This window comes from Amblyraja radiata, chromosome 17, assembly GCF_010909765.2.
Source record: "Amblyraja radiata isolate CabotCenter1 chromosome 17, sAmbRad1.1.pri, whole genome shotgun sequence".
Taxonomy (NCBI): Eukaryota; Metazoa; Chordata; class Chondrichthyes; order Rajiformes; family Rajidae; genus Amblyraja; species Amblyraja radiata.
This window is the reverse complement of record NC_045972.1, coordinates 10,567,372-10,580,044: the sequence shown is the minus strand read 5'-3', so window position 1 is coordinate 10,580,044 and position 12,673 is coordinate 10,567,372. Positions and strand designations below refer to the sequence as shown.

At 44.0% G+C, this 12,673-nt stretch overlaps 1 protein-coding gene across 3 annotated transcripts in view; it reads left to right on the top strand.

The window, feature by feature from the left end:
* pmfbp1 (polyamine modulated factor 1 binding protein 1) overlaps positions 1-12,673 on the top strand; it is a 578,164-nt gene that overhangs the window by 345,680 nt on the left and 219,811 nt on the right. The gene's annotated exons all lie outside the window — the stretch shown is intronic.

Genomic DNA, 12,673 nt, shown 5'->3' with positions numbered 1-12,673 from the left:
CAAGAATAAAACTGTTAGAGACATCAGCCAAACCATAGGCTTACCAAAATCAATTGTTTGGAACATCATTAAGAAGAAAGAGAGCAATGGTGAGCTTACTAATCGCAAAGCGACTGGCAGGCCAAGGAAGACCTCCACAGCTGATGACAGAATTCTCTCTATAATAAAGAAAAATCCCCAAACACCTGTCCGATAGATCAGAAACTCTCTTCAGGTGTGGATTTGTCAAAGACCACTGTCCGCAGAAGACTTCATGAACAGAAATACAGAGGCTACACCACCAGGGGCGCCGGGGCGATGGCTGCCCAGCCAGCATGCTGTTCGTTTTTTCATTCTTTTTGTTATTTTTTAGTGTGTTAAAAGTTTGCTTTAATGTTCTTCGGTTTGTTTTATGTGGGGGAGGGGAGAGGGGATCGGGGGAAACATTTTTTCAAGTTCTTATCTTGCCGGAGATGTGATTAATTTTCGGACCACATTCTCCGGCGCGCTCTGCGGCCTACCATCGATGGAGCTGGAAGCCTCCTTGGACTGACTTTGAGCCCAATCGCGGGGCCCGGACTTAACATCGGAGCTGATCCCTTGCCTGGGGTCATTCCCACTGTGACGACCGCGGATTTACCATTAAGCTCGCAGTCGGGAGAGGCTAGTCGGGAAGCTCCAACGTCACGGAAGGATCGACCAGCCCTGAAGCGTGGTTCGATCTCCCGGCGTGGGAGAGCTGACATCCCCCCGATGCGAGAGCTGATCGCCACGATGCGGAGGGCACAAACGCCGCCGGCTATGGGAGTCAAGATTGTCCCGTCGACGGAGGCTCGAGGCCCACAACCGAGGAAGAACTAAGGGAAGGGACTTGAACTTTATTTCGCCTTCCATCACAGTGAACATTGTGTTGGAGTCACTGTGGTGGATATTCATTTTAAAATGTGTTTTGAGTGATCTGTTGCTTTTAATTGTATGACTGACCTGGCAAATGAAATTCCTCGTATGTTGCAAAACATACTTGGCGAATAAAGTGTGATTATGATTCAAGATGCAAACCACTGGTTAACCGCAAAAATAGGATGGCCAGGTTACAGTTTGCCAAGAAGTACTTAAAAGCGCAATCACAGTTCTGGAAAAAGGTCTTGTGGACAGATGAGATGAGAATTAACTTATATCAGAGTGATGGTAAGAGCAAAGTATGAAGGAGAGAAGGAACTGCGCAAGATCCAAAGCATACCACCTCATCTGTGAAACACAGTAGTGGGCGTGTATCGCTGCTGAAGGTATGGCTCACTTATCTTCATCGATGATACAACTGCTGATGGTAGTAGCATAATGAATTCTGAAGTGTATAGACAGATCCTATCTGCTCACGTTCAAACAAATGCCTCAAAACCCATTGGCCGGCAGTTCATTCTACAGCAAGACAGTGATCCCACCCTGTTTTCTGTAAAGACTCCATCCCCTATTCCCAATTCCTCCGTCTATGCCGCATCTGCTCCCAGGATGAGGTGTTCCACACCAGGGCATCGCAAATGTCCTAATTCTTCAGGGAACGGGGGTTCCCCTCCCCCACTATAGATGAGGCTCGCACCAGTGTCTCCTCCATACCCCGTAACACTGCTCTCTCTCCCCATCCCCCCCACTCGCAACAAGGGCAGAGTCCCCCAGGTCCTCACCTTTCACCCCACTAGCCGGCACATACAACAAATAGTCCTCCGTCAGTTTCACCACCTCCAACGTGATCCCACCACTCGCCACATCTTCCCATCTCCCCCCCTGTCTGCCTTCCGCAAAGACCGCACCCTCCGCAACTCCCATGTCAATTCTTCCCTTCCCTCCCGCTCCACCCCTTCCCCGGGCACTTTCCCTTGCAACCGCAAGAGATGCTACACCTGTCGCTTTACCTCCCCCCTCGACTCCATTCAAGGACCCAAGCAGTCGTTCCAGATTTGACAAAGGTTCACCTGCACCTCCTCCAACCTCATCTATTGGATCCGCTGTTCTAGATGTCAGCTGATCTATATCGGTGAGACCAAGCGTAGGCTTGGCGATCGTTTCGCCGAATACCTCCGCTCGGTCCGCACTAACCAACCTGACCTCCCGGTGGCTCAGCACTTCAACTCCCCCTCCCATTCCGTATCCGACCGCTCTGTCCTGGGCCTCCTCCATGGCCAGAGTGAGCAACACCGGAAATTGGAGGAACAGCACCTCATATTCCACTTGGGGAGTCTGCATCCTGGTGGCATGAACATTGATTTCTCACAATTCTGTTAACCCTTGCTGTCTCCTCCCCTTCCTACCTCAGCCCTCGGGCTCCTCCTCCTCCTTTTTCCTATCTTCTCCCCGCCTCCCCTCACCCCCCTATCAGTCTGAAGAAGGGTTTCACCCCGAAACGTTGCCTATCTCCTTCGCTCGATAGATGCTGCTGCACCCGCTGAGCTTCTCCAGCATTTTTGTGTACCTAGTGATCCCAAACCTACTGCTAAACCAACAAAGAAGTTTTTCAAGGCAAATAAATGGTCAATTCTTGAGTTGCCAAGTCAATCACCCAATCTGAACCCAATTGAGTCTGCCTTTTATATGCTGAAGAGAAAAATGAAGGGGATTATCCCCCAAAACAAGCATAAGCTAAAGAAGGCTGAAATACAGGCCAGGCAGAGCATCACCAGAGAAGGCACCCAGCAACTGGTGATGTCCATGAATAGCAGACTTCAAGCAGTCATTGCATGCAAAGGATATGCAACAAAATACTAAACATGACTACTTTCATTGGAATGACATTGCTGTGTCCCAAACATTATGAATACCTCCTGAAATGGGGGGACTATGTATAAACACTGCTGTAATTTCTACATGGTGAAACCAAAAGGTATAAAATTGTCCTTTATTAAAATCTGACAATGTGCACTTTAATCACATGTGATTTTCTTCTTTTACAAATCTCAAATTGTGGAGTACAGAGGCAAATAAATAAATGATGGGTCTTTGTCCCAAACATTATGGAGGGCACTGTAGGTCAGTAAGTTAACTGGCCATGCAAACAGGCTCCTAGTACGTAAGTGAATGGTAGAATCTGGGGAGAGCTGATGGAAATGTGTGAAAATAAAATGGGATTAATATAGGATTGGTGTAGGAGGATGGACGGCACATACCTAATTGGCTGAACGGCCCATTTCTGCGCTGTTTGACTCTGACTTTACATAGATGATATAAATGTTTAGAAATTGGTATTAATTCCATTCCTTTACCAAGAAGGCAATACATTTTGTCTGAATGTACAATTGAGTATCTCCGGACATAATATGAAGTTGTGACATTCTTGTTTTAATAAATCACGTCAAACGACATGTAAGGAAGGGGCTGATCAATATAAATCGCTTATAGGATAAATAATGCGATAGTGGCTAGTACAGTAGAAGGCTTAATTTCTCCAAAATCACAATTTAAGTAGTGCCTTAAATGAAGGTAACAGGGTTAGAAGCTTGGTAACCAACAGAAGCAGAGAGAAGGGATAAGTAGGGGCATTTTCAGATTGAATAGATGCATTTAGTGGGATGCCGTGATGACCCATGCTTGGTTTGTATCTAAGTTTACTCCATCGGCCTTTAGAGAATTTAAGAGTCAATCTGGAGTCGCATGTACACCAGAGTGGATAAGGATGACAGACTTCCTCCCCTAACAGCCATAAATGAATCGAATTGGCTTGTTGGTTTGAGGTGATCATTACATGTTGTCCTGGGTTACAAATGCCTGATCTATGAACATTCTACATGCAAATAAGGTTATTAAATTCAGAGATCTGATATATGCATTATTAAAGCTTCCTTCCTCTCATAATTGTTCTTTTTTTAATCAATACTATGTCATTTCAATACTGTGGACAAATGTTTACATATTGAATGATTTTTGTACACTTTTCAATACGGACAAAATCAGCTTATGGGTGTCTGGAAAAATAATCCATTCATTATCTCGGAATGTCCTGTAATAATAACTAGTTTTCAATTTAATTCCAGATTATTCATTGTTTAAATTCCATGGCTGTCTTGTTGGGATTTGAGCTCATACCTCTGGATTGTTAGTCTAGGACCTCCAGATTGTAATTTAATTTCTGCACTGCACTTCCACTGCATCTGGAACTGAAGGCTTTGATCTCTGTTCACAGGCCAGCGAATATGTATTTGCAATGCATTAAAATGACTGAGGGGAAGATATAACATTTAAAAATTATGTCTCTACTGTCACTTCAAAGCACCTGGATTTCACAACTTTAAGTGCAAATTGGTGAGCAGCCATTTTGAGAGGAGAGAAGGCATTTTTGATAAATCGGCAGGAGAATGGAAACTGTGTTTTGATTAAAAAGAGGCTTTGTTTCAAGTGAAAGCAGGTCATTTGAAAAGCAGGCCTTTAATTGGCGAAGGAAGAGCCACAGCAGGCAATAAAGGGCAAGGAAGGTTTAGTGGGATGGCCTATTGGGAGCGGGATGGTTGGGAGAGAGGCTGTATAGAGATGAAGTGCTTTGTGGCAGGTAGAGAGGCTGTATAGAGATGAAGCGCTTTGTGGCAGGATCGTACAGCATTTGGGGTTTAGTTTAAGAGGCTTTGGCAAGAAATCTGAGAAAAGAGTAATAGGTTACGTTCAGGCTGTTTTTCTGGGTTATTCTTTCTAGGTTTGTCATAGAGATGAAAGGTAGGATAGGGAATGCTCCACCTGCATGTTGGTGGAAGTCAGGCACATTTCCAGTGCCCTGCAGGACTACAACTGCAGTAAGTGCAATCAGCTGCAGCGCCATAAGGACCTTGTTAAGGAATTGGAGCTGCAGCTGGATGTCCTCAGGATTATCCGGGGCAGGCAGAGTGTCATAGATAAAAGTCACAGTGAGGTGCTCTGACCTAAGATAAAGGCAGGAAATAGATGGGTGATATTCTAGCTGAAGGTCCGTGACCAGTGGAGATCTGCAGTGATATACACTGGGACTGCTGATGTTTATGGTATATATAAATAACTGGAATGTAAACAGGCTGGTTAATAACTTTGCAGATGGCAGCAAGATTGCTCGGGTCATGGACTATGAGGAAGGCGATCAAACTATGCAAGTGGGATATAGATCAGCTACAGAAATGGATGGAGAAATGGCAGATGGAGTTTAATCCTAGTAAGTGTGAGGTGTTGCACTTTGGGAGGTCAAATGTAAGGAGAAAATATGCATTTAATGGCATGACCCTTAACAGCATTGGTGTACAGAGACCTTGGGGTCCAATTCCATAACTCACTGAAAGTGGAAACACAAGTGGATACAGTGGTAAAGAAGGCATAACTCTTGGAAAGGGTGCAAATGTTTTTAGAATGATGCCTGCATTAGAGGGTATGAGCTACAAGGAGAGGTTGGACAGACTTGGATTGTTTTCTCTGGAATGATGGAGGTTGCGGGGAAACCTGATAGAAGTAAATAAAATTACGATTGGCATAGATAAGAAAGACAGTTGAATCTTTTTATCAGAATGGAAAGGTCAAATACTAGAGGGCATAATTCAAAAGTTCATAAATTCTAGGAGCAGAATTAAGCCATTCGGCCCATCAAGTCTACTCCACCATAGCTTTCAGGTGAGAGGGGCAAAGTTTAAAGGAGTGTGCGGGATAAGTTTTTTTAAACAGAGAGTGGTGTGTGCCAACACTCTGCTTGGGGTGGTAGTTGAAGCAGATATGTTAGTGACATTTCAAAGACCTTTGGATAGGCATATGGATATGCAGGGAATTGAGGAATATGGGTTATGTGCAGTGGATAAGTGATGGTTTTGCATCATTTGCAGCACAGATATGGTGGGCCACAGAACCCTGTTCTACGTTTAATGCTCTATTTCTCAGCCTGGTATTTTCATGGTGGTATTTTGAGTTATCATTTAAATTGTCAATCACAATCTTTTGATTCATTTTCTGTCGTTAATCATTCAATGTATTGATAATGTAATCATGTCCATGAAATATAACAGAGAAATTACATCAGGATTGGGGTGAATCGTGTGCAGTCGCACTCTGTCCAATCTCCTGCTGGGTCAGACTGCAAGCAGAAATGAATGCAAACACTTCAATACAGGGGCATAATTACATTATGAGTTTGGTTTATGTATTTAAAAATACAAAAATGTAAAGTTTATTTTGGCAAAATTCCAAACTTCCTGAAAATTCCTCACCAGTTGCAATTAACGAGTGATATTCCTAATTATTGCTATTGATAGAACTAACATTGTAGTCTTGCACTTAAACAAGGGGAATATTTGGAGAATGATGTGAGCCTAAATTAATTTAAGTGGTTTGCATCAAAGTGTCTTCATTGGAGAAAATAATCCTTTATGTGTTATATATCCGCAACATCGCCAAACTCAGACCCTCTCTCACACCTCCCGCTGCTGAAAGACTCATCCATGCCTTCATCTCCTCCCGACTGGACTATTGCAACTCACTTCTCCTTGGCATCAGCTCCACCTACATCAACTGACTCCAACTGGTCCAGAACGCAGCCGCCCGACTCATCACCCACACCAAATCCTGGCATCACATCACTCCAGTCCTCAAACAACTTCACTGACTTCCCATCTCCCACCGATCACCTACAAAATCCTGATCCTCACCTACAAAGCCCTCCACCATCTGGCCCCCCCATATCTCACTGACCTCCTCTCCCCCTACCAACCCTCAAGGTCCCTCAGATCCACATCAGCCGGTCTCCTCTCCATCCACAAGTCCAACCTCCACAGTTTTGGGGACAGAGCCTTCTCCAGGGCAGCTCCCAGGCTCTGGAACTCCCTCCCCCAACTGATCCGCAATTCCGTGTCCCTCACCATCTTCCAGTCCCGCCTCAAGACCCATCTCTTCACCTCTGCCTATCCTTAGCCCCACATCCCCCTCCCTTTTCATCTGTGCATTAATTGCCTCATATTGTGTTTTGAATTGAATTCTGTCTTTACTTTGTGTACTAGTCATGTCTCTACTATTTATTTCATTCCACTTACATGTTTTTCCTCTGCCTGCTAAATTTTTGTAAGGTGTCCTTGAGACTCTTGAAAGACGCCCATAAATAAAATGTATTATTATTATTATTATTATTATATTGTAACACTCGGGTTGAATTTCAACTTGCAGTAGTACATCTTGGGTTCTATAATGACTGAATGCATGAAATATTTAGCTTCTGGGCATGGGTAGTAGAAGAGGGGAAATGAATGGAATTAGATAGGTCACAGCACTGTACAGTCTTATACAGCACTTCCACAATCTCATATGTAGGAAGGAACTGCAGATGCAGTTTAAACCGAACGTTGACACAAAAAGCTCAGTCTGAAGAAGGGTCTCCGAAACATCACCCATTCCTTCTCTCCAGTGATGCTGCCTATCCTGCTGAGTTACTCCAGCCTTTTGTGTCTATCTTCCACAATCTCATGTTTTTTTGGCCAAGACCTGGTTGAATGTGTTTGCAATTTAGAATAGAAGCAGTTGGGTGACAATAAACCAGTAAATGATGAGTTTAGCTTGGAATGCTAATTGATGGAATGTACAATCTCTTCTTTGGAAAATTGTAGCTTATTCATGACTTTTGTTTCCCAGTGGTCTAGGTAATAGCCTGCAGTCTTTACATTTGATATAGCTTCGGGTTTTTGCAATTCCAGTAATTCATAAAAAAGCAATCAGGTTTGGGTAAAAATTTCATTTTGGTAACATAAATGTGAATCCAAAGAGGAACTGAAATGCTTCAAATAATTTCCCACCTGATTTAAGGTGATTTCTGCATTGAATGAATAGTCTGATGAAAAATTGTGCATACGTGGCATGATATATTTCTATCCGATTTGCTCAAAAGTATGAAGTATTTTGTATTGGTGTAATTTGTGGCCCATTGTTTATTTAATCAATCGTTCCTCTGCCTTTTCATTGCCTTACTATTTTCCTTCCTCCTTTTATTATTTTAACAGAGTAGGTATTGAATGCTGGCTTCTGATTAGCTACAACCTAACTACAGTATCAAATAATATGCTTTTTCAATAGCTTTCTTGGATTATCTTTATCTATTTCACCTTTGGAGAAGCTGCTTCTCTTTGGTATTTGTCATATGACTCCTAACTCTTCTTTATTGAACTACTTGTTCAACTTAAAATTCTTGTCCTTATTTACAAACATCCCCCACATTTTCACTGAATTATTCTCGAGTTTTATATCGTGTTCTGCATCTTCAGCTCATTATCATTTGGTCTTTTACTGCCCTTTACCATGTGTTACTATTATACTAGGAGAACGTATCACTGCTTCGACCCCCCTATCTGCAGCTTTTCCTCACTACCCTGTTTCTTCCTCCATTATTAATTTATTCCCCCAACTATTCAAGATATATGGGGGTTTTTTCAAGGTTTTAAGCAGTTCCCAGTCACTTTGCTCCATGACTTTGCAACCATTTGCCTTTCTATTCACTTTATGATGCATTCAGGGGTCATTTTATCCTTGACGCTCAGCAAGGAATTGTTTTGTAGAAGAAAATATATTCTGCCAGCTCATTTTAGGACTGTGGTAACATAAATGAGCTAAGGGCCTGTCCCACTTGGCCGTCATTCGCGCGCCATTTACGCGACCTGCTAGCGCATGGGTAGCGCGGGACGGGCGCATGGAGTGGCGTAGAGGAGTGTGGACTTCGTCGTGTACGAAATCTTCGCGCGCCACCAGCCTGTCGTGTAACTGACGGCCAAAGTGGGACAGGCCCAAGACCCTGGCGCGGCACAACGTCTCACCTCTAACAGTGAAGAAGCCGAAACGATCGCCGAGCTCGGCCTGGGGCTCACGGCCCCAATCCTACTCCCAGAGCGGGGCCAAGACGATTGGAGATAGACACAAAATGCTGGAGTAACTCAGCGGGACCGGCAGCATCTCTGGAGAGAAGGAATGGATGATGTTTCGGGTCGAGACTCTTCTTCAGTCTGAAGAAGGGTCTCGACCCGAAACGTCACCCATTGGTTCTCTCCAGAGATGCTGCTGGTCCCGCTGAGTTACTCCTGCATTTTGTGTCTATCTTCAAATCCAGACGGCTGTGCGGACGCATGATGACGCGCGCGACCGTCGCGCGTCAGTCACTACCGGACTGTCGCGTAAATGACGGCCAAGTGGGACAGGCCCTTTACTTGACAGGGCAAGTGAAGCTTTTTGTCATGTTCACAAGTACAGTGAGGTACGGGTGCAATGAAAATCTTGCATGCAACAGCAGCAGCGCAGGCACACAGGCTCGGACAAACACGCAAAAACATAAATGATACATAAATCATAGATAAATTCTATAAGACAGTGAAACAAAAACGTCTCTGCAAAAAAAACAAGACATTAGTGCAAAAATACTCAATGAGGAAAGCAACTCCGTGGTTGTGCAAGAGGTAGGGACAGGCACAATGAAAATCTTGCTTGCAACACCATCACAGGCATATAGACTCAGACGATGCACAAAAATATCAATTATACATAAATTCTACAAGGCCATGAACAGAAAAAGACTGCAAAAAACAGGACATCAGTGCAGAAATACACACGTAGAAACAGAAGTGCATGGTAGTGCAAGAGGTGGTCCTCAGTGTTCCGTTGCTGAGCTAGGATTAGTGTTGTGCACGTCGGTTCAAAAGTCTTATAGTTGTAGAAAGTAAAACTGTGATCCAAACTAAAGGTTTATTGAATTCCTCACTGGATTTTTGGTATCTGAGATAGTAACAATGATCATCTAACACTGCACTGCACTGCAAGTACATTTTGTAATCAAATTATTGGAAGCTACTTTGAAGAATCCTAAACATTGGAAACAAATAGACAATAGATGCAGGAGTAGGCCATTCGGCCCTTCAAGCCAGCAACGCCATTCAATGTGATCATGGCTGATCATCCCCAATCAGTACCCCGTTCCTGCCTTCTCCCCATGTCCCCTCACTCCGCTATCTTTAAGAGCCTTATCTAGTTCTCTCTTGAAAGCATCCAGAGAACCGGCCTCCACTGCCCTCTGAGGCAGAGAATTCCACAGATTCACAACTCTCTGAGAAAAAGTGTTTCCTCGTCTCTGCTCTAAATGGCTTACCCCTTATTCTTAAACTGTGGCCCCTGGTTCTGGACCCCCAACATCGGGAACATGTTTCCTGTCCCCAGCGTGTCCAAACCCTTAATAATCTTTTCAATAAGAACCCCTCTCATCCTTCTAAACTCCAGAGTATTCAAGCCCAGCCTCTCCATTCTCTCAGCATATGACAGTCCCGCCATCCCGGGAATTAACCTTGTAAACCTACGCTGCACTCCCTCACTCGCAAGAAAGTCCTTCATCAAATTAGGGGACTAAAACTGCACACAATATTCTGTGTGTGGTCACACTAGGGCCCTATACAATTGCAGAAGGACATCTTTGCTCCTATACTCAACTCCTCTTGTTATAAAGGCCAACATGCCATTCGCTTTCTTCACTGCCTGCTGTCCCTGCATGCTGACTTTCATTGACTGATGAACAAGGACCCCCAGATCCCGTTGTACTTCCCCTTTTCCCAACTTGCTACCATTTAGATAGTAATGTGCATTACTATTTTTGCTACCAAAGTGAATAATCTCACATTTATTCACATTAAACTGCATCTGCCATGCATCTGCCCACTCACCCAACCTGTCCAAGTCACACTGCATTCTCATAGCATCCTCCTCACAGTTCACACTGCCACCCAGCTTTGTGTCATCTGCAAATTTGCTAATGTTACTTTGAATCCCTTCATCTAAATCATTGATGTATATTGTAAATAGCTGCGGTCTCAGCACCGAGCCTTGCGGTACCCCACTAGTCACTGCCTGCCATTTTGAAAGGGACCCGTTAATCCATACTCTTTGTTTCCTATCTGCCAACAAATTGTCTATCCATGTCAGCACTCTACCCCCCAATACCATGTGCCCTAATTTTGCCCACTAATCTCCTATATGGGACCTTATCAAATTGTTTCTGAAAGTCCAGGTACACTACATCCACTGGCTCTACTGTGTCCACTTTCCTAGTTACATACATCCTCAAAAAATTCCAGAAGATTAGTCGAGCATGATTCCCCCTTCGTAAATCCATGCTGACTCGGACCGATCCTGTTACTGCTATCCAAATGTGCCGCTATTTCATCTTTTATAATTGACTCCAGTATCTTCCCCACCACCGATGTCAGGCTAAATGGTCTATAATTCCTTATTTTCCCTCTCCCGCCTTTCTTTAAAAGTGGGATAACATTAGCTACCCTCCAATCCACAGGAACTGATCCTGAATCTATTGGAAAATGATCACTAATGCTTCCTCGATTTCTAGAGCTGCTTCCTTAAGTACCCTGGAATGCAGACCATCAGGCCCTGAGGATTTATCAGCCTTGTCCCATCAGTCTACCCAACACTATTTCCAGTCTAATGTGGATTTCCTTCAGTTCCTCCGTCACCCCAGATCCTCTGGCCACTAGTATATCAGGAAGATTGTTTGTGTCCTCCTTAGTGAAGACGGATTCAAAATACCTGTTAATTTGCCATTTCCTTGTTCCCTATAATGAATTCGCCTTTTTCAGTCTTCAAGGGTCTTAACTATTGTTTTCCTCTTCACATACCTAAAGAAGCTTTTACTATCCTCCTTTATATTCTTGGCTAGCTTACCTTCGTACCTCATCTTTTCTCCCTGTATTGCCTTTTTAGTTATCTTCTGTTGCTCTTTAAACATTACCCAATCCTCTTGCTTCCCACTCATCTTTGCTACATTGTACTTCTCTTTTATTTTTATACTGACGTCCCTTGTCAGCCACAGTCGCCCCTTACTCCCCTTGGAATCTTTCTTCCTCTTTGGAATGAACTGATCCTGCACCTTCTGTATTATTCCCAGAAATACCTGCCAATGTTGTTCCACTGCCATACTTAAGAAAGGATGTACTAGCCCTGGAGGCAGTGCAGCGAAGGTTTACAAGATTAATTCCTGCAATGAGGGGATTGACATATGAGGAAAGGTTAAGTAGGCTGGAACTCTACTCTTTGGAGTTTAGAAGAATGAGAGGCGATCTCATTGAAACATATAAGATCGTGAGGGGCCTTGATCGGGTGGATGCACCGAGGATGTTCCCAATGATCGGGGAAACTAGAACTAGGGGACATAGTTGCAGAATAAGGGGGGGCTCTTTTAAAACTGAGATGAGGAAGAACTTCTTCACCCAGAGGGTGGTTAATTTATGGAATTCACTGCCCCAGGGAGCAGTGGAAGCAGAAACTTTAAATATATTTAAGACTAAAATAGATGTTTTTTTAGCTGCCAAGGGGATAAGGGGCTACGGGGAAAGGGCAGGGATATGGACCTAGGTATGGTTAGTATAGTAAGACCTGAGTGATCTCCTGGACAAGTGTCGATCGCCTAGATTGGGGTCGGAGAGGAATTTCCCGGATTTTTTTCCCGAATTGGACCTGGGTTTTTATCCGGTTTTTTGCCTCCCCCAGGAGATCACGAGGTTTTTGGGGTGGAGAGGGGTGATAGCGGTATAAAGGGAAGGGTAGTGTCTTGTGTTCTGTGTCTTGTGTCTACTGTTTGTGGGTAAGTGTGTCTGTTTAGTGTTCAGCCATGAGCGAATGGCGGTGCGGGCTCGACGGACCTGGTGGTCTACTCTCGCACCTACTTTCTATGTTTCTATAA